Source organism: Myripristis murdjan, chromosome 16, assembly GCF_902150065.1.
Source record: "Myripristis murdjan chromosome 16, fMyrMur1.1, whole genome shotgun sequence".
In the NCBI taxonomy this organism is placed as follows: Eukaryota; Metazoa; Chordata; class Actinopteri; order Holocentriformes; family Holocentridae; genus Myripristis; species Myripristis murdjan.
The window spans coordinates 5,174,190-5,200,000 of NC_043995.1; the positions used below are offsets into that span (position 1 = coordinate 5,174,190).

At 42.5% G+C, this 25,811-nt stretch overlaps 1 protein-coding gene across 6 annotated transcripts in view; it reads left to right on the plus strand.

Moving 5' to 3' along the window:
• The first annotated feature begins 3,576 nt into the window (after positions 1-3,576).
• LOC115373764 (zinc finger protein 516-like) overlaps positions 3,577-25,811 on the plus strand; it is a 56,220-nt gene continuing 33,985 nt past the window's right edge. For 3 of the 6 annotated variants that reach the window (XM_030072302.1, XM_030072307.1, XM_030072308.1), the window contains exons 1-3: positions 7,235-7,259; positions 21,142-21,215; positions 23,795-23,836. The gene's annotated coding sequence lies outside the window, so the exon portion shown is untranslated. Of the gene's footprint in view, positions 3,647-7,234; positions 7,260-21,141; positions 21,216-23,794; positions 23,837-25,811 lie in introns of those variants that run through there. The other 3 variants (XM_030072303.1, XM_030072304.1, XM_030072305.1) reach the window with 3 other exon arrangements.

The window sequence follows — 25,811 nt, forward strand, 5'->3', positions numbered from 1 at the left end:
GTCTTCAATTTTCTGAGGCAATATTTATTATGGTCACATATAAAGCAAGGCAGCGCTGGTCTCAGTGTGACAGAGCTCCCGCAGGATCTTAGTCAGAATGAGCGTCGATATCAGGAAATGATACACATTTATGTTCTTGGGCTGGGCCTGCCCCGTACATAGGTTGGACTTAAACGCAACCGAGAATAATTGGCCAGTTACCCGGACATGGACAGGCCAACCACTGTCCATGCCTTGCTCCCGGAATGTGTGATGCTATGTGTGTGAATGTTGACTGGGCGTGTATCTAATGCAACAGACCTAAATAACAAGATAGAGAAAGTACATCTGGCTCCTGCTGTGTCTATCCTCTGCTTAGCAGCCAAGCTGTCCTGAACTATGTAATACATTGGATAATGCAAGAAACATTGAACTATACGGCCAATTGTAACAACTGTAAAACAACAACAACAACAAAAAGCTATAATTCATTCTTTGTTTGGATTTGTGGAAAAGGACAAATGTGTTTCATGCAAATTGTTTTAAGGCTTGATTTTATTTATTTGGTTGCTGTATGTTTCTGCCGCTGTGACACAAGAAACCAGTGAAGGGAATTCATCTGTGCACATGCCCGGCGTCTTTTGAGGTGAAAACATCACAACATGGCTGCATGCACACAGCGGGTCAAGTGTCCAAACTGACCTTGGTCACTTGATGTGGAAGTTTTTTGTTCTAAAGAAGTCTAAAGAAACATGCTGTCATTTAGGCCTATAGGCTAATAAAAACATTTAGGAAATACATTATAAATCAGCGGTGAAGTGCTGTCTGTCAGACACCATCAACCTGAGAGATTCAACACTGCCAGTGACAGAGCTTTCTTAGTGTGCTGATCGAGCAAAATAAAGTAAAATAAAATAAAAAATAATATAGTAAATAATAAAATACAAGATATGAAAGACAATAAAAGAAAAGAAAAGAAAAGAAAAGAAAAGAAAAGAAAAGAAGCCCAGGCTCTATTCCACATCAAGGCCCTGGTGCAGGTGGTGATTTGTGTCACGGCTCAGACTTTGCAACACTTTTTTCTTCTTTCATGTGATTGGTTCATCCACTGGGTTGCGATTCACTGTGCAGACTGTACTGACCCAAAAATAGGCCCACATGGGCACAAAATAAAAATAAAAATAAAAATAAAATAAAATAAAATTAAGTTTGCATAGGTAATTGCATCAAGGCCTGGGCATGTATCTTCTGTTGTTGCACTGTATGTGCCTCCGTTGTGTTTGCCGGCAGTGATCCCACTGCTGTCCCAGTGTTTGTTCCAAATCTGGGATTTTAGGAATGTCAATTGGACGAATAGTAAGACACACAAAGGAACACACACACACACAAACTGCTATCCAGTCATATTAGTAGGATCTCCAGAACCAAGCCTAGTAGTGACTCACAACCACAGCTTGTCTGTGGTTTTCAGGGACACTGGACACACCAGTCTTTGGTCCCGTGTCTCTACAATCTTCCGTTCCCAAGATAGGGGTTCTGGTTCCCACCCATAGGCCAGTTCTAGCTATTTCCTGTGGTCCAGTCAACTCAGGACCATGTTCAGTCAACTCAGCCGCCCCAAGAATGTCTGTGAGAGGGGTAGGAGAGGAGTAGCACACACAAAAACTGCTCTACATACTATGTTAATACATTCATATTAATACATTCATATTAGTAGGATGTCAGAAACTGAACCTCGTAGCGACTCAGCACCAAGGCTTGTTTGGGGGTTCTCAGGGAAGCTGAACACATGAGTCTTGGTCCCGTGTCTCTCCAGTCTTCCATTCCAGAGACAGGGGCTCTGGTTCCCACCCATGGGCCAGTTCCAACTGTTTCCTGTAGTCAAATTGACATGGGACCATGTCCAGTTTACTTTGAGCCTCTAAATACAGTCCAGAAGTCAACTTTGCGATCAGTGGCCCAAAGGTAAATGGATTAAATGGTGGGGCACACAAACACACACACACCCACACACACACACACACCCTGCTCTCCAGTTATAGTAGTACGATAGGGGATCCATTCCATGGACCTAAATGGAACGGGACCTTAATTAATGTCATTACTAACACCTGTCAGACAGACCTGAAAAAGCTCTATTATCACATTAATATTCCAGTCTTTTCCAGACTTGCACAGGAATCTTATTTAACCCGTTTCTGTTTGATATTTGCCAAAATTAGACTAATTCGTTATCTTATCCAAATAGACTAATCTTGAGCACATGAACCTTTTTTTTAAATCACATTTTCAAAAGATTTGCAGAGGTAAAGGAACATTACAACAGCATCTGTGCCTGTAACAAGTACCACAATGTGTAATTACAGTGTTACAGTGATTATCTTCACCTAATAACAGACAGAACTGTAAACAGAAAGAACATAGATATTAAATTGGAGCAGCAGTCTTTATTGTGTCCATGCAGAACAGGTTTGAGAACCTGTTCAACTGAATTTGTGAAGATGATCAGGGACTCACACCAGCAACTATGTACATGCAACAAAGTGATAGTGAATAATTTATCCTAGACATAACTGATGTTAAGATATCTATATTGACTTTAATCTAAAAAAAAAAAAAAAAAAAAAAAACTCTAATTTTTTTCTTAAAACATGTGGGCATTTCTGTCTTTTAGGGCTTAAACAATTCTTCTTGGTTCCAGTACAGTTTCATTTGAGTTTCCCTGAACATATGTCAATATGTTGAAACAGGGCAGGCTGAGGCAATAAAGATGTTAATGTGCCAATTTATATTAATGTAACAGCACTTTTGTTAAAAAAAAAAAAAAAGAAAGAAAGAAAAAAAAGAGGGTGGGGGTGGAGGGGCTTCATCCTAACTGTAAAGGGCTGTACTGCAGGAAAAGGAAATACCCATCTAATCAAGCCATGTACTCTTTGATTCAGCCATTTATAAAGTTTATTTAATTTATTTATTTAGTTATTTTGTACTGTAATTGTGGCCATTAAAATGAGATATTCCAGTGCTGTTTCGCTTTACTCGAAAACGGATGTCAGTATTTTGAAACAAGGCAGCTCTCTCCACTTGTATCAACATGATGACACTCCATTCAAGTGAAAATTGATTTGCACCGGCAAGAAAGTGGAAGTAAGATGACTTCACTCTATTGGGCTGAGTTTCCCCACTTTGCCGGGAGAAAAATAACGCTCCAAGAGCCTGTAATGTGGTGAGGTGGGTATATACCGGTGCGTGCGCGGACTTTTTCCAAAACCTTAGCATGATCAAGAACTTTTTGCTGATGAGACAATAGCAGATAGTTCCATTTAATGCGGGAGAAACCATCCGGCTGCGGAAAAGGGGTGTCAGGAAACGGGCTGAACGCTCACTTAGTGGCTCATCTCGCTTTTCCACCGCCTGCAAGTCGCGTTTGCATCGATAAAGCAAAGATATGTTTATATATTCGACATTAAGTGCAAACTAAAGGCGATTGGAGGGGGGTCGTGGAGTGGGATCACCCCCTCTGTTCACTCACACACACACACAGGGCACAGAATGGACTGGACCCACTCAATCATGCACTTCAGCATACACTGCAAAGAGCATGCTTTCACCTTTAGAATTGTCTGCATCTTGAAGTCACCCTGGATTATTTGTTTTAATAAAAAAACAGGTACGTGGAGCTTTGATTTCTCTTTTACGCGCAAACACAGGGTAGCGCAGCAGCCGGTGTGCGTGTGTGTGTGTTCTGAGGGGAGTGTAGGAGTGAAGCCGATTGTCTGATCTTTATTAATAACTGGGTTACATGCAGGCAGTGATGTAAAAAAAAAAAAAAAAAAAAAAATGTGTGACCTCCAGTCGGTGATCATCAATAGACAATACAACCACCAGCATGAAGCAAAATGAACAGTAAGACTTCTTTTGGGCATTTGCTCCATATCTCCCTGTTCCTCATATATCAGTTTACTTACATTATGATTAAAGTCAGCCTATGTGAAGCTTACAAAACTTCATTCTGCTAATGAAAATGTGGCAATGAGCTGAGCGTGGTCGGTTTTCTGTCCTCTACACACCATCCCTGCAGGTTTGGAGTAAACTTTCCAGCGGCGTTACCACACACACACACACACACACACACACACACACACACACACAGCTCCCACGGTTGCTCTGTGCGCTGTGTGTCTAAGATTACATTTCAGGACAGCCGTGCACTTTACTTCTATCTTGTGTCGTGAACACAGCCTGATCTGACGGGACTATAGGGGCGGCTGTAACTGCAACAACACTGTGCGCAGGGGGGGATAAAAAAGGGGAACTGTAATTTCTCTGTCTCCCTCTATGTGTGTCTCTCTTTCTTTCTTTTAGATCTGTTATGCTGGTTGTGTGTTATTCAGAGGGAGACAGACATACACACACAGGGGTGGAGGTGGAGGTTGGGGTGGGAGAGGGTGGATGTGTGTGTGTGTGTGGGGGGGGGGGGGGGGGGTTGCACATCCATATTAGGAAGTCGGTGTCCTACATAATAGTCGCGGCGCATAACTTGCCATTGAGCAAGGCACCTTCTGTGCCAGCGGCGTGAATGACGCTAATGACCGTCCTTGTCATTATTATGATTATTATTATCACTGTTGTTATTACAGGGGGACACGGGCGCGCCGGTGTGTCGCATTTGCTCCATTCAATCTCTGCGCCAGTGCAACTTAAAGGCTCGCACAACTCATCTGCATGCTGTGTGTGTGTGTGTGTGTGTGTGTGTGTGTGTGTGTGTGTGTGGCGGGGGGGAGTTGGTGCGGAAACATGTGGCGAAGGAGGAGTAAGGAAGGAGTAAGGGGTTTCGGGGGGGGGGGGGGGGGGTCTGTCGGGTGTTTGGTGTTTATGTGTGTTTAACTTTTTTTTTTTTATTCTCTGCTTTAATTTTGATAGGCTACAAGATGTTGACTTAAACCAGGTAGGCTACTATGGCAATCCCGCTGTTATTCTGAGATACTGCTGTAAATTGTATCCGTGTGTGTGTGTCTCTCTCTCTCTGTGTGTGTGTGTGTGTGTGTGTGCGCGCATGGGTTATGTCAATACAAGACAATCCCACATGACGTTACCGAGGTGATACTGCTTCCCCCTCCACTACCTAGGCTATTGTTACCTGTATGTACACGTAGTCTAATGACAAGGAACGTGCGTGTGTATGTAAGCGTGCGTGTGTGTGTGTGTGTGTGTGTGTGTGTGTGTGTGTGTGTGTGTATGTGTGTGTGTGTTGGGGGGGTAGTGGTGATGCAACCAAATCCCCAGATAGGTGCACTCAGCCTGTGGCACCAAAATGTCTTTTACGCACGAAAGCGATTGCGCATGTATGGTGTGGCTATAGAAGTGGCGTGCTGCTGCTGCTGCTGCTGCTGCTGGCGGGGGGGCAATTGTTCTGTCGCTTCTTCCCCGGACAATTCAGCATTAATAATAAAATAAAAATAAAACACGTAAACGCAGCATTGTTGGCCTGACGGGAAGCGGCCGGGACAGCGACGGAACACGCACACGCTGGGAAATGGTGCCACCGTTTGCGGTCGAGGGTTAATAACAAGGTTGTGCGGTGTCTGGACAAACTTTTCTGCTTCTCCTTTTTTCGCCCTCGATCTTGTCCTCGGTGTTTCACACTGCCTCTCTCCATTCTCGCGCTGCGTTCAAGTGCCCCTCGTAAGCTCTGATATCTCAGTTCTCCGGTCGTAAATACTGTTTGGCATGAATTTGGTCAGAAGTAGCCTAATAATTTTCCAATGGAAAAGATGCGTTGCACACTCTTCTCACAGTTGTGTTATTTTGCGTTTAGTGATCACCAATGTTTCTGCATAAAGCTGGCATCATCTGTGAGAGCTTACAATTTGTAGGCAATCTCTTTTGAAAGTGTTGAATTATTTGACACTGAGTAGTTCACAAATCTCAATCATTATATTGTAAAAATTATGTACATATGCAAACAATACCTTCATTGCAATTCCAATAAATTTACCATTAACACATGGGAGAATGACTGTCACATTTTTCAAAACTCTCAATAAGAAGATGTATCTAAGAACACATCTTATAGCAGTAATAATACTATACTACTATAAGATATGAATAAGCCATCCAAGCTTATTCCTATTGTTACTACTATAAGAGAGTTTTGAAAATGTGACAGTTATACTCCCATGTGTTAATGATAAATTTATTGGAATTGCAATGAAGGTATTGTTTGCATATGCAACTACAGTAGTTTTATCATAGAAATCAAATGGCACAGAAATTGCTGCAGAAGGGGAAATAAGGATCCAGACATGCAGTTGATGCTTTAATAATTAATAATTTCTCATGCAAATATTTTTATATTTCTTTTTCTGTTTCTTATGATTTCACTTCTGTTTATAGGCTAATACATTCTTCTCTTGAGAATTTTAGCAATTGCGATTGACCCAATTTCCACTTGGGGATCAGAAAGTATTTCTGATTCTGATTCTGAATTTATTCACCAAAAGCTGTGACACTATTTTCAAACTATCAAGCACCTTTTTGCAAATTAAAGTGAGTGAGAACCAAGTGAAATTGCAGTGTCTGGTGTCTTTCAAGCCACAGTTTTAAAAAGCTGCAAGTTCAGCTGTTTAAAGAAGCACGTATGACTTGACCAATCACAGTGAAGAAGAGATGGAGTTTGACCTCATACCAGCAGCTGAGAGTTTATTACAGAAAGAATGAAGAAAACAGGAAAATAGTGGAAGGGAAATTGTGAGTAGCTCTGACATTTTTGTTGACATTCTCAAAATGAGCAGAACAGGCTTTGGAAAACACGTGCGTGAATCATGAGCAACTGAGGGTGTCTCAGAAAACTCCCACTTCCCCCCAGTTTATCCTGTTTAGCATGTTGGGCTGTCCAGCTACTGTCGGAGGTGCGACGTTTCCGACTGTCCTTGAAGGCGACAGTAACACAAAGTGAAGAGAGAGAGAGAGAGAGAGAGAGAGAGAGAGAGAGAGAGAGAGAGAGAGAGAGAGAGAGAGGAACCTGTACAGTAGTACTACACACAAGGAGAGCAGGATAGGAATTCGCAGTAGATATAATAATAATTCAGTGTAATAGTGCAGATTTGAAGCCCACGCTGCTGCTGTCAGTCGCTGCACTGGAAGATATCGCGGATCTCCTCTTATCTCCGCTCATCTGGACTTACGGCTGCTTTTTGGGGGAACCGCACCGGTCTTTTCTTTTTCTTTCTTTTTTCTTTTCTTTTTTTTTTTTGGTGTTTGAGCTCGGCAGTGTTTAACTGGTAAGGAAGTGACTGTATTTAATTATTATTGTTTGTTATTCTGAGGGTGTGTTCGCTGGACTGCTGCTGTCGCCGCTGCTGCAATATTAGGCTATTACGGGCTCTTTGGCTTTAAACTAGTCATTTCCTCTCAGAGTGGGAGCAGGATTGATTGAGGAATGGGCATTAAATCTCCATGTGCCACAATGAGAGATATAGGTCACTCTGAGGAATGCGAGCGATAAGAGGCTGGAGAAAAGCGCTATAGTAAGCCTAGGGTAAATGTAAGCAGGATATTATACAAATAGTGTGCAAAACTAAGTTCCCAAATAAATATAATAGCGATATCACAGGAGATTAAACAATACACTCAGATAGCATAAGGTCACTGTGAACTCATTACCGAGAGCCACATACACTCTAAGTTCTTATGATTATATCATAAGAGATAAAAACAATAACATAAGGTCGCGATGAACTCGCTACTGACCCTCTAAGATAAATACCTATGGGAATATTATAGGATTATCATAGGCATTTCTCCTGAGGCGCGGGAGTAGTGACCAGATAGTAAAGGCAGAGTTTCCTATAAGCCTTCAGACAGAATATATTTAAATAAATATTGTGGTCTGTGCGCGCGCGCGTGTTCGCGTGTGTTGTATGTGGACATATGCGTGCGCGCGCGCCAGTGCACGCGCACTATGTTGTTTGCTAACCGAATCTAAATGACAAAAAAAAGCTAGGCGTTGTCTTATCTGGTCTTGTCAGAGCACTGACAGAGCCACTCACAGGCAACACGGTTAACTTTTGGATCAGCGGAGTGTCGAGACAAGCACGCGCACGCATGCACGCACGTCCCCTCAAATTCCCTGAACTTTACGTGTGCAATCAGTTTAGAGTGATCTAATAGTACTTCATGGTATTTTTAACTCACTGAAGCATTTCCTGTGTTGCAGTTTTTGTGGTATTATTATTATTATTATTATTATTATTATTATCCACAGTGGTAGTGTTTTAGTACTTAAGTTTTTCTGGAATAATCTCTATGCTATTTGTTTTACCTTCTATGGTATTCTGACAATTCTCAGTTACTCTAGGATTCTCTGTGGTTTATTGTTTTTCCTTACAAGATCTCTTTAAAGTTTACCATAGGATCACTACAGTTCATTTTAGTAAGCTCTCTCTCTCTCCCTCTCTGTCTCTCTCTCTGTCTCTCTCTCTCTCTCTCTCTCTCTCACACACACACACACACACACGCACACGCACGCACGCGCACAGTGAGAGACAGAGCATTGTTTTGCAGACAGGATTACATTGTCTCCCTGAGTCAGATTTCAGACATTATGTTTAACATTTCTTCAACAGCCTACAGCTCTCCCTGTCTGGCCCATACAAGCGGATGCAGCTACCTGACCACTGCGCAATGACAAGAATCAGATTTTATTTATTTTATTTCTCCAAATGGACTGGTAGCTATAAAAATGGTAGTGTCCAACTGGCCCTTAAGAGTGCCATCTATTCTCAAACACAGGAATAGCAGCAGGCATTTGTCAGTTTACACACTTTTACTTTGCAGAGGAGAGTTTTTGTGCTGGCTGACTTTAATGATGATGGGGTGAATTTGTACTTCGTGATATATGAATATGGTGTCTTTAGAGGGAAACACAGAGTTGAATGCTTTTCTGAAAGTGGAAATGATTTGTGTGTAATGGTGGCTGTTTTGCCCTTTGATAATCCTGACTGGAACTCACAGTTTACCCACAACACAGACTTGTGTTGTTTTCTAGGCAGCTGTGGAGCTATGTGGAGGCTTGACTTTGCACAAGTATCTCAGTTGGAAATTAACAATGTTGTATTTTCCCAGAGGGCTCAATTCATGGAAGTATCTCTATCAGAGGTCTGAGATCACTTGTTGAGCTAAGTGTGACAGTGAGGGGGGGAAAAAGAGGAACATGGCCCAATGGTTAAATATGACTTCTGTCTTGGGTATCGGTTGACTAATACAAATCTGAATCATGGCTAATCAAATTGGCCTGACCCCACCGCAGTTTCAAAATGAAACAGATCCTTCAGCAAACCTGTTGCAAATGCTGCATATTCACAAACTTGAGCCCACAGTGGACTTCTCATTTTGATTGCCCTCCACCATTGTGTCTCTCTTCATACACCGAATAAATGCAGCATAGATTTCCTCAATAGGACTGTTTGTCTTTTGTAAGCAGCTTGTGCGATTACTTTTTCATCCGCGTGCTTATCATGATTAAACTTTCAACTGTGCCACCACTTTTTACATTTTTTTTCTTTTTTTTTTTATCTCTTTCAAAGACTTTTTTCTTTCGCTAGGTTCACCCCCCACCCCCGAGCCCCCCGAGCCCTTTGTATTTGTGGGAGTAAAATTAGCAATTTCATTTTTTTTTTTCTCTTTTCAGTCAGAATGGGGAAGTGTTTTATTGGTGTGGTGAGAAACAATGAGGACAAGGCAAGGCTTTGTGGTGGCAGAAATGCATTTTTAACCCTGTGAATGAATGGAGCCTCACATTCCACAGCAGCAGGCCCTTTACTGAATGGCACCACTAACTCTGCTGTTTTCATTACTCATTACTGCCTTGTGCCTTTTCACCACGGACATGGTCATTTACCTTCAGCGACTGAGAGGGCTGTTCAGGCACTTTGAAGACTATGGTCATTGTCAGATTTTCGATGTCACAGCCCTGATATGTCGGAGGTTAAAGGATCATACCAACCATGATCTACAAAATGTATATACTTAATGTTTCTGCTAATCTTTGCCCAAAGCAAGGAGTCATATTTTTAAACCACAACATCATTTTTCCTCCCTTTTTCCCCAGCCGTTGGTTTCCATTCATTCCACTATGATATGAAAATGAACTTACAGAAACTTCAAACTTTCTTCACGCCAGTATTCCAACACCGTAACAAAGTCGTCCACATTAGTTTTCCCTAAAACAGCAGGACTGTTGTGTTTTGATGACTTGAAATTGTCGCGGAGTGAAACTGCCCCTCTACCATAAAATAGTCCCCCTGGGGAAAGATTTGCTTTACACAGCAAGATATCAGTTCTTTGGTTTATAAATGGTGATGACTTTGTTAGTCACAGAAATTTAACATTATAAGGTGGCTGTTTCAACCAAACATTTTACAGTTAAAAATTAATAGATTTTGATTATATGTTCTGAAATCTTTACTCCTCCTACATGATCTGCAAAAGAGTTTGTTGCAGTGTAAAATGTAAATTGTAGTAAATGGGCCAAACATTTAAAATCACTTGGTGTGGTCCTTTAAGACTCCCAGAGACCTTAGACAGTCTTGCTTGGTTTCTTGGGCTGTTGAGTTGTATCCTCCTCAGCTATAACTTCCCATTTACACATCTTCTCAGTATGGTTCAGGAACGTGACAGTGACATTAGCCCTGTCATCAGATCTCCTATGGAAGGAGGTGAAACAGGGGGTTTTGTAGCATGAATGTGAAGGCAAAAAGCTCTGGCTGAATCAGGATCCCTGTGGAAGGTTTCCAGCACCGCGTTGAGTCCACGCCTGGAAATATTCAGGATGTTTTGGAGGCAAAAGGGCATCGTCAGTGCTAACTAGTCGGAAGCCGGGGGCATGCCCATTCAGACCTTCGGCTCTGCCACAGAGTGTGATGTTAGGTTTGCACAAGGGCTGATATGAAAAAAGTAATCAAATCACAAGGCAGCCATGTTTCAGTGCCTGGCCAGTCAGACTGAGGTCTTGTGTGTTCCCTTCTTTTCATTCTCCCTCTCAGCCCTCCTCTCTATGATGCGCTTTACATTGTGTAAATCCTCCTGAGACACAAGCGGAGATATATCTGCCTTCACATCCTTAAATAACTTTCTGCGGCATATTGAGGCTGGATTACAGGGAGAGGCAGCAAACAAGTGCGGAAACCATTTCAACAGCTGCTCTTTTTGTTTGTTATGTAACAACCATAATGAAAGTGTGTAGGGGGGGGGGGGAGTGCACATCTTCTAGCTGGTTGTCCGGACAATCATATCATTTTAATATGAGGATGTTGCGTATATTCTGTGGTGACGGCATTGATTCCCCGCTGCACAGTGGGGGGATTCCACTCTGAAAGGGCAATCTCTCTGTGTTAGCCTAGAAACACCGAGCTCCTGGATTAAATTATAAATGAGCCCTCCATGGGTAACTCATTGCTTACTGCCTAGGATAATCAAAAGGAATTTATCTTTGCTGGGACTGCAGTGGCCATGCATATTGTCAGTATGTACAGTATATCTACCAATTATTATACGACAAAGCTCTTGGTTGCTCATTTTCTGGAAACTTTGGTAACAGGTGGATAGTTAATCCTTATATTTGGGTCACATCTGCACTGCCCCCACATGGATCAATCAGTTCACGCCAAGGAAGCAGCACCGGCCTGATCGCAAACTATCACGCCCGATAGCCACCCAAATTAGACCCAAAGAAAATGATGTGGTAATCGGAGGATTAGGACAGGAGTGGGGTTAGAGCTGGTGGCGGGGGTAGGGGAGGTGCTGCCTGCAGGATTTAAACATGGGGCCTTTTTTTTTTTTTAGTCTTCCCCTACTGTGATGGGGTGGAGACAGGGAGGTATGGCAGTGGTGTGTAAGGTTCAACTGATAAGGGCCTTCTAAGGGCTTTTAGTTATAGTTTGTAATCAAAGCAGGCAGGATTTCCTACCAGTATTCCATTGCTTCACATCTGACCATTGTCATGTGCCAAAATTTTAAAAGTATTTTATAGCAAATGATGTATATAAAAACAAATGATAAAATATATAATATTACTGAAGTATTTAAAAATCATGAGCTTTTGTGTGAAAATGCCTTCCTCGTAGGCAAAAGTAGAGATTTTTTTTTAACATTATCTTTGAAAGTAAACAAAAGAGAATTTCACTTCGTAGGTTCAAAGATGGAATAGTGAAGGTAGCGTTGGACTTTCCTCAAGCAGAAACAATTAATTGCAGTGCCAAGTGCAAATGTATGCTTTATGTTGTCACTTTACTCTAGTCCGGCCAAACTTGCCAGAATCAGTTTCCACAGGAAGTGCACTGTGTCCCTCAGGGTGAAGCGCGCACCAACTTTCATTGCAGATTTAGAGACTGACCACCCGGTATTGGAATGATTTTCCTTGTCAGGCATCTGATATGAAAAAAAAAATATATATATATATAGTAAAATCATTCTCACTAGCTGAAAACCTCCATCATGCCACAGCTGGACCCCACTGTCTGGCTGACATCGGATTTTTAATAAAGGGCCGGTATCGACCCCATTTATCAGTCTGGTGGTTTGCAGTAACTGGGGACACTTAGAACAGCGCAGGGCCTGTTGCAATGCAAGCCGCTCCTTGCAAATGCACGGGAGAATTCAGTGGTGAACCTGGATAACACGTGGTGGAGTTTGCTGGCAGGCTACATTCTCGGTTTCATCTACAATTCATACATGTTGACTCCATTACCCCTTATCCAGCACTGCCACCTGCGCTGGTTTTCCATCTTACACGTTATTGATGATAAAGGGAAATAAAACAATTAGGCGTGCACAACACTGGGATGAATGTGCCGGGTTCATTAGCAGTCCTTATCAGGCTGAGCTGTCATCACGATCGTAGTTAATAAATTTTTCTGCCTGTGTCTGTAAAGCGACAGTTGGCATTGTTGCTGTGATTGCTGCGGGATTAAAGAAGAGAAATAAGCTTAGCTGGGAGAAGTAGCCCACAGAACCACGTGGCTGTGATCAGGGATTGAGAGAGAGAGAGAGAGAGAGAGAGAGAGAGAGAGATGCCTGGGGAAGGAAGAGCTCTCTTTGTCCAGCCCAGATGTCACTGTAGTAGACTACCATTATTGATCCACTTATATAAACACACACACACACACACACACACACACACACACACACACATACAGCTTAATTAAATGCTATAAAATGGGAATTCAAAAAAGGGTGCAGTCAATTCCGTTTGATAAACCCCATTTGCTCTTGACTTAGCCATGATTGTTAGATAACACACGTCTGAGCAACATGTCTTTTTTTATTATTCCTTTAAATCTGGAGTCTATGAAGCACTCTCTCTGATGGAAAAACGCTCCGTACAATGACAGTATGAAAATGACGAAGCCATCAGACATGAGTCGGACATAGGAAAAATAAATCGAGAGTTATTTCACCATTCACGACAGATCTTGAACAGCGCTTCCCTCCCTCAACCCCGTTAATCTTCCTAATTATTTGTATTCAGCTAACCGTGTGTGTCTAGTCTCTCCGCTTTGCTTGTCTGCGAGACCTTGGCCTTTCTAATGGCCCTAACCCTAACCCTTCATATTTGATGGGCCACTTTGTGTCACACTGCAAAGTCGTAGCGTGCCTGATTCGACTGCTCCACATAAGAATGTGTGTGTATGCGTGTGTGTGTCCGTATGTGTGTTTTGCAGGGGTGATGGCCGGGGCTGGGTGGGGAGGGGACATGGCACCCAAACTTAATCCAAACTCACAGCAGCCCAGAGGGCATTAAGGGTGGGTGGGGGTTGGGTGAAATGTTTCCTAAGCAGAGAGAGAGGCTCCTTTTAGCATCGGCCATTCTATTCCAGTTAACACACACACTCCAAATGGGAAGGAGAGGAAGAGGAGAGAGGATCTCACCTCCTCTTGTGTGTGTCTTTAAAAAGTCTGAAAAAAGTAAAACGATCTACATTTAAAACTTGAAAGTAAAAACTGGCGACTTTTTCATACAAATATCACCGTTTAATATACCAAAGTAGTGATTCAGCCCATAGCCGGCTCATGAAAGCTTTTACATTTGCTGTTCCAAACATCCGCTGTGTTTAAGGTCTTCCCAGAGAAAAATCATCTGGACAACAGGAAGTAATGCGTTTTATGTTTCTGGTTTGTTTGGAGTAAACAGAAGAAGATATGAGTCGTGAGCTGGAGCAGTCAAACTCAAAGTTCATCAGCAGAAAATACAGGAAAACAGAAGCCTCAGTGCTGGACGTGAATTTTCTTCCCCATGAAAGCAAGGGGATTTTTTTTTACATTTTCACTGGTCATTTTGCCTTAAGGTTAGGGTTAGGCATGAGTTGATTTTGACTAACATTAGGGGAAAGGCTGAATGTAGACCAATTAAAAATCCCCTCACTTTGCTGGGAAAAAAAAAAAAAAAAAAAAAAAAAACTTTTGTATCGGACTCATTGTTTGATTAACAGGTGATCTCTGGGAAGTGCAGTGTAAAAAACACAAATGACTGCTTAACACTGAAGACAGAGACAAAATTTAAAAAAAAAAAAAAAAAAAAAGAGGAACTCACGGATTACCACAAGTATTCAAAGTATTTTGCCTGCGCAAGGATGGTTTCATTTTGAGGCAACTTTAAAATAAAGTCAAATTTGGCCAAGGCAGAGTTTGAGAGTAAGGTAAAAATAATGCCATGATTGTCTTGACTTGAAAAAAAAAAAAAAAAAAAAAAGTGAGCGGGCCAAGTCGTAGTTCCGGTTTTACTTTATTATCTTTTGTGACATCACTTGAAGTTTGGTTTGCACGCATGTTGACTGTCAGATTAACGTAGATTAGTTTTAATACCTAAATTCATTCAATCACATCTGTTTTCATGTTCCTAGATGTTTAATGCCCTCTTGCCCATTTATGCTTTTATAACTTTTATTAGCTATGTACGATATAAAGGCTGGTTCCAGATCATTGCTTCGGTATGTTGGTGGTTAAAATTGTCTGAAATTGAAAAACAGGTGGGTGAAAAAGCTCTTAAAAAGCCTTTCACCCTCTGAAAATGGCAAATAGCCTACCCTGATAATAGTGCCTTAGCTGTACAGACACACACAGACACAAACAAGACACTTTGTCCTCTGTTGTCCCAGCTCCCATGAGGAACTGGCTAACTACTGGAGGTAACCCAGTTGTGCATGAAAACAACTTTAAACAATCACAACGGACTCATATGCCTCCGCTCCCCTTTTCAGTTAGACTTTATTTATCTCCATCACTCTCATTACATTGTTGTTGTCCTCCGTATCTAGTAAAACTTGTTTTTTCAGAGTTAAGCCATGAGTCAGAGAGAATGGAAGGGAGTGGATGTAGTTAGTGCAGATGGAAGGCCAGTGATGCTGCATGTCTGACTGACTTAGGGAAACAAGCTGGAAATGTCTCCAGGCTACTGCAGCTAATCATTCAACACACAGAGGAACTGATCGTTAGCCACTGATGTCAGCCTAACCTTGCCATGATGTGCTATGGTGTGTGTGTGTGTGTGTGTGTGTGTGTGTGTGTGTGTGTGTGTATGTGTGTTTGAGGGGGGTCAGCAGAGCAGTGCACTAGATAGAATCCATAATGACCAGTGTTGTGCGGTTGCATGTTAAGGCAGTGTTATTACCTTTCCCAGTAATGACTGCTGTAACAAACTACTACTTCAATTTATGCAGCAACATTACAATGTTACTAACCGACGAAAATGAAAAACAGCTCATTTTTTCTCCCTCTAAAATTCAGCCTGAACCTACATGGCAGAAAAGTTTCTCCGGATGGAAGTATTCCTACTGCTATAATGAGAAAACTTGACTTCCTTTGGGTGGAAGTATCTCACTATCCATATGGTCGTACTGCTGGCTCATAATAGTCATGGAGGGAATCAGAAGAGCATTTCTTCCCTTTCCCGTTCCCTTTCAATGGGATTCCAACATGCACCCTCCTGGTCATGAGCCTGCTCTAGACATTCTCAAATGTTTTCATGTCACACACCCTGCCACAGACTCCCATTTCTTAAGGTTTTATCTGAGGGAGTTTTGTTGTTGCTGGTTTAGTATTGAATTGTAGAAGTGTCTGCCCTGTACACAAGGGGGTAATTGGGATGATAGTAGGTGTAAGAGTGAAACCACACTGACAAGTTTGTTGGACCAATTCGTTTACATACTTCTTGAGCGAATAGCAGTGTTAACAGGGTTGTGCATTCTCTAAAACACGTTTCCACCCTTAAGAACTGTATCCAGAACACAGGAACCATTTTGAAGAACCAGGAACCTTTACCTTTGCCATTTTTGGGGTTGAGTTCTGGACCCTCAAAATGGTCCCGGCAACCGAGGTAGTACTCTTTAGAGCTGCTGAGGACCATTTGGGTGGCGTCTAATTGCTGAACATTTATGATTGGGTCAATGTATGATACAAGCAGCACAAAAGTGGAAGTGAAATTGGAAGTGAAATCCATTTTTTAAAAGACAGGATGGCAAAAAAAAAAATGTTTAAGAGATCGTTCTTGATCATGAACAATGGCTTGATCATCTTCCATGTTTACTGCATTGCTGATGTCAGTTGCATGCAAAATGACCAGACACCTTTATCGTTATTTGCATGAAGTTTGCTGTACTCAGGGTGTACTCAGGGTGCAGTGGAAAGGCAAACACACAAGGGCTAAGGGTATTCTTGGCCCCCAAGAACCATCTTCCAAAAGCCAGAGGAACCCATTCTTATGCCCCATTTAAGCCCATTTTCCATATCCGTGGACAAAGGGCATCAGTGGGATCATTTCTAGTGAATTAAATTACAGTGAAAGTAAGCTGGGGAACGTCTGGAAGTCCCCAGATCTTCTGTTTGGGAACCATCACTCAGTCTACCACCGCTGTTTTGTTCAGATCTTGTTTGTTATTCTGTCAATTCTTGAGACATTCTGATCGCCGGCAACTCGACCTTCTCTTCTACCTCTTCACGTGAATCTCAAAGCCTCTTGTGAGGGCAGTGAACCACGGGGAAGGGAATAAAAAGGAGCGAGGAAGGAAGGAGTTAGTATTTTAGGAAGTGTAGTGGAAGAGTTAGTGCGGGGTCAGGGAGGCTTTAGGGTCACCGAGGACAGAGGTGAGGAGGAGGAGGGCCACCCGGGGGCTAATGAGCTCACCCTAAGTCCACATGTGGATCAAGGACTACGCTTGAACTCCAAGTATGCATGCAAGATGAACGCAAAGACAAACGCAGAAACTCTGGCATACAGCCCTCTTGCCTAAATCATGTACTCCTATATGGTTTCCATAGCACAGGAGCGAGATTTACGAAGACAGAAGGCCAAAGAAAGGGAAAAAAATATGACTAAAAGCTTTCTCTTCTTGCTTGTACCGTCCCTCATCTCTCTCACACACTCAAAAGGCAGCACCCAGAGGTAGAAGTGTGTTGTGGCCAAAAATAGCAGCAATACACTTTTGTCTTATATTGACTTATATAAGTGTTGTCATGACCATGAGTGATTTACCAATGCTTTGTTCATATTTAAACAAATTGCAGTTGAGAGGCTTGCCTTGTTTTTCCACTCAACGGTGTCTTTACTGAAGAAGGTAGATGTTTTACATAATTTGCCTCTCATCTCCCATTGACAAATATAATAGTAACCTACTCTATATTGAATATGTATATGTCGCCTATTCAGCTGCGTCAAATCCATCTTATCAGATGTGGATGACACTGACTGGTGATATATAATTTTCAACAAGCAGTCAGTATCGTGAAGCCAATCAGTCTGCTGAGTACCTTTTATATTCACTGTATTGACCCCTTTTTTTTTTTTTTTTTTTTTTTTTAAAGAGAAACACCAGCAGAAACAGCTGAATTTTTATTTTGGGGCTCACCGTGTGTTTCTTTGGCTGTTTGCTACCTGCCTCAACTCCCAGCTGCCTCTCTGTCTGTTGCTTGGGGCCTAGCAGTCAACTACACAGGGGAGAAGAGACCAAAGACAAACCCCCCCACCCCCACCCCACTGCCCCACAACCACCACCACCACCTTTTTCATTGGCTCCTAATGTTTTCTAAAGAATCTCCCAACACACACACACACACACACACACACACCGCGCTCACGCACCCTCCCTCCCTTCAGCCATCCCCCTGGCCTCAGTGCCCTGTTCCCACATTGTATCCAGATGTGAGGAGGATAGTTGAAGAGAGGAAGGTAGGGGCCTCCAGTAGCACTGCACCCCCTCCACACCCCACACCCCCCACCCCCACCCAGCCCAACACCATTTCAAACTGACAGAGCCGACAAAGCTCTGCTATAATCAGCTGGGAACTACAAACAAATGAGAGAAACCTGTGCCCAAGATATCCTGCATTATTCTTATGAGCGCATTTTCTTCACGTTTTTCCTTAGCTGTGTAATAATCAGTGGCATTTTCACATCAGAACATATTTGTTTTGACACTTTTAGATTTCCACTTGCTGTAACTCCACTGTTGATTCAAGCCAGAGCCGGCTCAACAAGGCTCCTGCATTTGTTGTTCTAAACATTCTGTGGCTGGGCTTTCCTGGGAACAAAATCTCTGGTGCACAGGAAGTGATGCTTTTTTTTCTTTCTATCTGTCTTTCTTCCTTTTTTTTTTTTTTTTTTTTGGAATAAAGAGACAAAGAAATGAGAAGCTCCCATCAGCAGTGATAGCCAAGATGGCCGAACAGACAAAGAAAAGGCCGCCACCTACAGAAACTCACACCTCACCAACCAAAAATCGCAGAGGAAAGACGTTACAGTCCTGCCCACACTGTTTGATTGACGTGGCATCTTTGGAAAGAATGGTGGAAAAAAAACATGTTCATCCTTCATCTTTTGTACTAAACACTAAAGATGAGGACAAAATTAAAAAAAAAAAAAAAATTAAATCCACTTTGACTGCCACGGCCTATACAAACTTCTCAGGTAGTGGCTATAAACTGCAGGATGCTATTTTCTTTTTGAAAAAAAAAAAAAAAAAAAAAAAAATAGAATAATTTCTCACTGTCTCTCATGATGTGAATCATCATTTTCCAGTGTTGTGGCAGGTTTTTCCTGGGTGAGTTTCTGTAGGTAATGCTCATTTATATCCTATTACTTTTTGCTGCTGCAGGGTCACAGTTTCCCCACAAGGTCATTTATACATTTATTTTATCTTAAACAGACATCCCAGATTTGTTGCTCATTATCAGATGGATATTATTGATCCGCAGCAGGGACAGACTGTGTAGAGCTCTTAATCACAGACTTGTATATTCACTCTGTTGTGTTTGCATACGTGCACACTCTGTGTGGTGGTAGCGCCATTATTTTTTGTTCATAATGATTGTTTCCATGTTTTCCCCACAAACTAAAACCAGAGAGATGGGAATCTGTTGCTCTTGAGACTGGCTGGCTGTGAAAAATGTAATCCCCGACCACAGAACTCTATTTAAGGAGCACATCTGCTAATCCCATCAGATTATATGTGGCCAACTGTATAAAATTACCCAATTAATACTGCCTAAGAATTGACTCACAGGACTCTTCGGTGCGAAAACAAACAAACAAAAACAACTAAAGTTCATGTTCAAAAATCTGACTGATATATGTACTTGTAATCTGATTCGCCATCAGACATAATGTCAAACTGAGAGTCGGCCCAATCATGTTGACATATGCACCGATACCAGTTTTTCCACAACTGATGCATATAGCAAGTAGGGTGCCCGATAATGATTGCCAAACAAGAACGGGTGTGTGCATGAAAACGCTTTAATCACTGTGAGCTCTTATTCAGAATAGGTCAGACAAATAAAAAACAGCGCGGTAGGTTAACAGGCATAATGAAACTGAATGAAACAGAGCTCGCTTTGCCAGGGCTTTTCCTCTAAACAATAGCTGCTCTGCCTGTGAACTTCAAATAGCAGCACTTCACTTCCCGTGAGGAGACATTCTTCCTCTCAGAGGCTGATTTTTTATTTTGCACCAAAGCGCTGGCTGTTCATATCTCAGTGTTTGGGAGCCGGATCAGAGCTGATCCCAATACTACAGACACTACTGCGCTACGTCGGTAATCACCTCCCCAGTGTGCTGATTTATGGCTGTAACTGGCCTCAGTGTGTATTGCGACATGACCCCTTGTAACAGTTTGCCTACAAGGTTGGACTCTCCCTCAAGCTGGAGCAGTCACTGAGGTAAAGTTTACATACTGAAATGCTGGATGCCTCGATTTAAGGTGGAATTGTGCGGTGCCTGAGTGTGTAAGGCTGATGTTTTTGGGGCAAAGCCTCTTTGATGCCAATAATCATCTTTAAATTTGACCGATTTGATGAAAAGGGAAATCCCCAGAACTCCAGGCGTTCAGGGTTTCCCCTACAATTTTATTCTTATCAGGGTGAAAAAGTCTCAGAAACTGCATTCAGACCATGAGACTTTAAAAATCCCTATTTAAACAGTGACTAACACTATTGCTATTACAACGCCTGCTACTATTATGACATCTCCATGCATGTGTGTGTGGACACCTGATTACAAATGGCTAATTAGAATCAATTCAAGTGATGGGGGTTGCCATATGCAATGTGTGTCAATCAATCATATCAGAGGTGGACATCACTGATTGATCACTATTCAGTTGTTAATATCAACACAGTGTAAATGTGATATATGGTGTGTGTGTGTCACAAGACTGCAGCTGATGTGCATGTGCTGTTTGCTGCTCAGAACACATAAGCAGTGTATCTCCTTGTGATCCCCGTCGTCACAACATGAGCTCATCTTCGTATGGAGGTGACTGTCACCACCTCTTTGTTCGTCATTTGTCAGCTCCAGCTTTGTGCTCTCCGCTGCTTTCTCAGCCTTCCTCAGCTGGTGCCCACAGATTTTGCTTATCTTGGATTCATACAAATACGTGCAAGTTTACCGGCAGGCACACGCACACTCTCCTCCTCCTTCCCCTCTCTCTCTCTCTCTCTCTCTCTCTCTCTCTCTCTCTCTCTCTCTAGGAGTGACTTGTCTCCATTTTTAGTAACCCATCCTGCGGTCTATGAGTCTGTGCTCGGTACAGTGTGTTGTGTAAAGCTGTCCACTGGTGCGATGTGGAGAGAATGACAGAGTGTGTAATCCTCTGTTGCTTATTTCTTGTATAACAGGCCCGTAGGTCCTAGCGGTGGCTGACTGACTGGTTGCCTGCTTGAATGGCTGTTTGGCTGCCTGGCTGACGCAGGTACTGTAACTCCCATCGGCGGCGGCTCATCTCTCCGGGGGGAGGCTTTGTGTGTGTGTGATAAACACGACTGCTTGATGCAACTTCTGCTTTTGCTTGGTATTACTTTGGAGCTGGACTTCTGAATTACTGATGACACATATAGGTGGAGCAGCGCATGTAGAAAAACTTCCCATTTCCGAACAGGGATATTTTTCTCCATCAGTCAGAAGGGGTTTTCTGTTCTTCAATATTGTTAGTCATGAAAATATTTTTGTGTAGGAACCGCTGCCAGCAAATATTTTGTGGCAAAATGAATGCTCTGTAATTTAGCTACTACTCCGCCACTCTTTTTACTGCTACTACCACTGCCGCTAATGCCGCTGCCACTACTACTACTAATAATACTAATAATCACCCATTAAATTTATTCAATAATCCCTTCCCACGGGAGCATTTTTGACATGAAATAGCAGGGTAAACAGGGTTAGGGTTAGGGTTTTTAATGGTTTTAATGAAGGTCCTGCTATCGTGCTTGCTGGTTCAGTGGAGAGGATCTGGTGCATTTAAACTGAGCAGAGCCTTAATTAACATCATTAATAACACCTGTGTTTACCTGCTATTTCATGTCAAAACGGTTGCTGCGAGAAAGGTCTAATCCTCAATAAATGTGTTATCAATCAAACTGTGCCATATCCATCATATCAGAGGACAACAGCCAATCCAATTTTTTTTTTTTTTTTAATGAAAGGCTGATATCAGCCCGATTAATCATCAAAAACATATTTGTCTTGTCCTATACACACAGCACATTCAAATTCAGCCTCTCGTCTCCTGCCGGTCGATGTCTCTCTCGACAGAAGAGCGAGCCAAGGATCCTGGCCGCGAGCCAGCATTTTGCTTTGCCTTTTCATTAATGTCAGGGTTTGTTTATTACCACAGCCTCAGAATGACCGTTAGTCATTGATTATAGGTGTCAAATAGTAAACAAAACAGAGTAGGCCAGTGGTTAGCAGCCTACTGTACCAGGTGTGGATTAACAGGTATGGATTTGCCGCAGCGTTAAACTGTTAAACTGGATTAAAGCCCGCCGAAGCCGTGACCAGTGATGCCGTTTTGTCCTTATTTAGCCCCTTTGAGCTGACCTTTGACCCCATTAGGTCATGAGGATTACATTGCATTACAGTGCATGGGGGTTTGGTGGTATATTTCATTGTCCCTCTCAAGATTTCTTCAGTTTTTCCAAATTTCATCTGTGGGGTTTTTGGGGAGTTTTTTTTTTTTTCGAGCCCGCTGTGAGGATGAAGTCAGGGGGCGGTGGCTTGTTGTTTTGCTCGCTGCAAACTTGTGGGCATCTAAAGCAATTTTAGACTGAGACTGATAGCGATTTTGGAGTAAAAAAGTCAAACTGAAATTGACCTTTTGTTTCACAGCTAAAAGGCGAAAATCTTGTTCCTCCAGTTGTGTTTTCAGGAAATAAGAGAAGCAAAGTTGCATTCGATTTACGGGCATATGGGGACAGGGACTCCTTCATACGATCCCAATCATGATACTTGGCAATTCAGTACATATGATGATTCTGTAATTATTGTGATTCTGTAGGTACAGGATTGCTATTTGATTTCACAAGATCCTACAATGTTGAATTACTTTGTAATCTTAAGCTTACTCCAGGCTTCAGTATTCGATATAAAATTGTCAAAGGGATAAATAGCTAGATATTTCCCCCCATCTTCACTTACATGCATATCAAAACCCCACAATTGTTTTTGAAACTGTTATATGAATCCTGAGGTCGTAAATTGCCATGCAGGTCTCCTCTCGGCTCAAATAAAAAACATGGAAATTAGCAGTTACAGGGAATTCGCCTGACAACAGCGATAAATATCCAGACAGCAATATTTAGCACTTCACCACGCAGGTTGTCAACTCAACATTTATGCCATCTGCCTGCAGTTTAAGTGTTTTATTCTGTCTGGGATGATTGACGCGCACAGCAAACTCATTACAGTGTAAATACGGCAACCAGTGCTTAAGGAGTCGCAGATCATGTTGTGCTGGTGCGGTTTATTGCAAACAGACCTTGACTGGTGGGTCGAGTACTGCTGCTCGTCTCCCTAGAGGATGCTGTGATCTGGCTTATCTTAAACATGCCTGCGTCAAAAAAAAAAAAAAAAAAAAAAAAAAAAGACTGATGGAAGGGAAAACTAAAGCGGAGGGGCTGGATTGGATTGGAGGCCAGATAATGGAGGCAACAGATCAGCCGTCGCTTCATGTCTTGGATGTGATTCAGTCAAGCTCATTTGTCCTGTTTTGAACCGTGTGTATGTCACGTTACGTAGGTGTTCCTCTGTGCCGTCACTCTCTGTCATATTTTCCAGGGAAAACATTTAGTTTCACACTTCAGCCAACATCGGTGAATGTTTTAGGTGCTAATTTCATGCAGTTGGCTCTTGCAACTCAGTTTATCCCTTGGAGCTGATTGTTTTCAGTCGTTAGACGCTTTATAGCAGTTATGGTGTTTCTTGGTATAAACTCGGGCACGGCGCCGGGGAGAGCCTCGTTCTTAAGCTTTTCATTTCTTCTCCTCTTTCTTTTAGATTCTCCTTAACAAAACGTCTCTCAACAAAACAGAGGAAAAAGTAAGTAAAATTGCCTTAGAAATGTAATTCCCACGCATAACCACCCACTCACACACACACTTAACACCTGCGCACACACACACATCTGCACACATGCATGCACGCCCAAACCTTAGTAATACAGACGCACGCATACTCATGCATACACACCCACACGCACGTGTTCTGATGACTTAGATGTGCCTTTGACTGTGTGTGTGTGTGTGTGTGTGTGTGTGTGTGAGTGAGTGTGTGTGTGTGTGTGTGGTTTGGTGGGAGGGAACCAGCATGTTTTCCCTGTTGGGATGAGCGTTAAGAGAGTCGAGTTGGCTGATTTCCTCTGCTGTAGTTCCACTGCAAAAGCGATTCATCATAGCAAGTCATGTAGTCGCGTCTTTAAATCTTATTTTCCCTAAAAGGAGGGAAACACATCTGCTAATTTGGGTGACATAATTCCACTTGTTTCCAATGCAGTTTCAATTTCTTTGAAAAGGGTGTGCATAGGCTTATCGTCACTTTTTGGATGATGCTTATCGTGTATGACTACTTAAAGGGACAGTTAACCTATTTTGGAAAATGGGTTATTACCTCACTTAACCCCCCCTAGCTGTGATGTAGGACATTAGTAGTGCCATCCTCCTCTCATCTCACGCCCCAAATGCTAACTGTTAGCCTCCTGCCATTGAGGTGGGCTTCCCCCCAGCTAACATTCTTCAAAATGAGGCAAAAAATGCAGGAGAAGAAGAATCTAGCTTCAGCATTACTTGCCAGGTATCTTTTCGCACTGGTGAAAGTTGCTATTTTTGTCCTCTAACATGTGCAATGAAGCAAACAAACGATAGCAAACTCAAGAATCTGTTTGTGTCTCGGTGGTGGCTGCTGCCTCTCTGGTGCGGAGTGATACAGGAGGTGCAGACGTTACCGGACCTTTCAGGAAAAAGAGCGGTTTTAAGACCGTTATTTGAGCCAAACTGTCGTCCCCGTGCACCCGCTAATCATGTGTGCATTTTAGTTTTGGAAAGCGATACTTGTTAAGTGATGTTAAAGCCTCTTTGAGTGGATTAAGGCGGTTATTTTTAAGAGTGTTAGCAGGGGCAGGGAGGCTAACAGGCAGCATTTGGAGCACCACCTCTGTCTACAGATAGTGGTGCTACTGGGACGGAACAGCGAGGGGGGGCAATGAAATAAAATCACATTTTTCAGAATGGGTGAACTATCACTTTAACTTATTATCTCCTGGGGACACAGATAGGATTTTGGACCGATATTGTGTGAGATATCGGGTTAAGGCGATCAATGGGCCAAACCCCCCCCCCAAAAAAGTCGGTGTAGTGTTTTCCTCTCTCACACACTTTCTGATGATCTGTCTCCCTTTTCATTCTCTCTCCCTCTCTTTACCTCTCAGTCAGCTCCTATTATCCCAATCTGTCTCCTGCCGTGACTTTACATCACCATTTACCATTCATCTTGCCTCTCTTCCTCTCCCTTTCATTATTCTCCTCTCCTTGACATGCATCTCTCCTCAGACGCTGCCTTGTTTTCCTCAGTATTACTTAAGTGTTTTCCACTGGGTGGGTTAACAAGCCAGTGTGATTTCATCAATGTGAATCAGTCAGCCTGATAAGATGTGACCCAGATGGGATCTCCACTATTCCCTTTTTTTTTTTTTTTTTTTTGGTACAGCCATCCATCACGGTTACATAGCATAAGCGCTCTCTCACGGTAATGCCTGTCAGGCTGTGTAGGGAGAGGAAATGTGTCATGTAACTGCGCTGAACTCTTTAGTAAACTCTTTGTCCTGTATGAAAATATAGCTGTGTTTGTTATTCTCATCTAGCAGCCCCAGTTCCTGTCTATGGCTTCTCTTTTTTTAAATTGTTTTTGGCTCGGAAGCCGTGGACAGATGTTTCAACACACACACGCGCGCACACACACACACAGACACACAGACACAGACACACTAACATGAAAACACTACATAATGCAATAATAATAG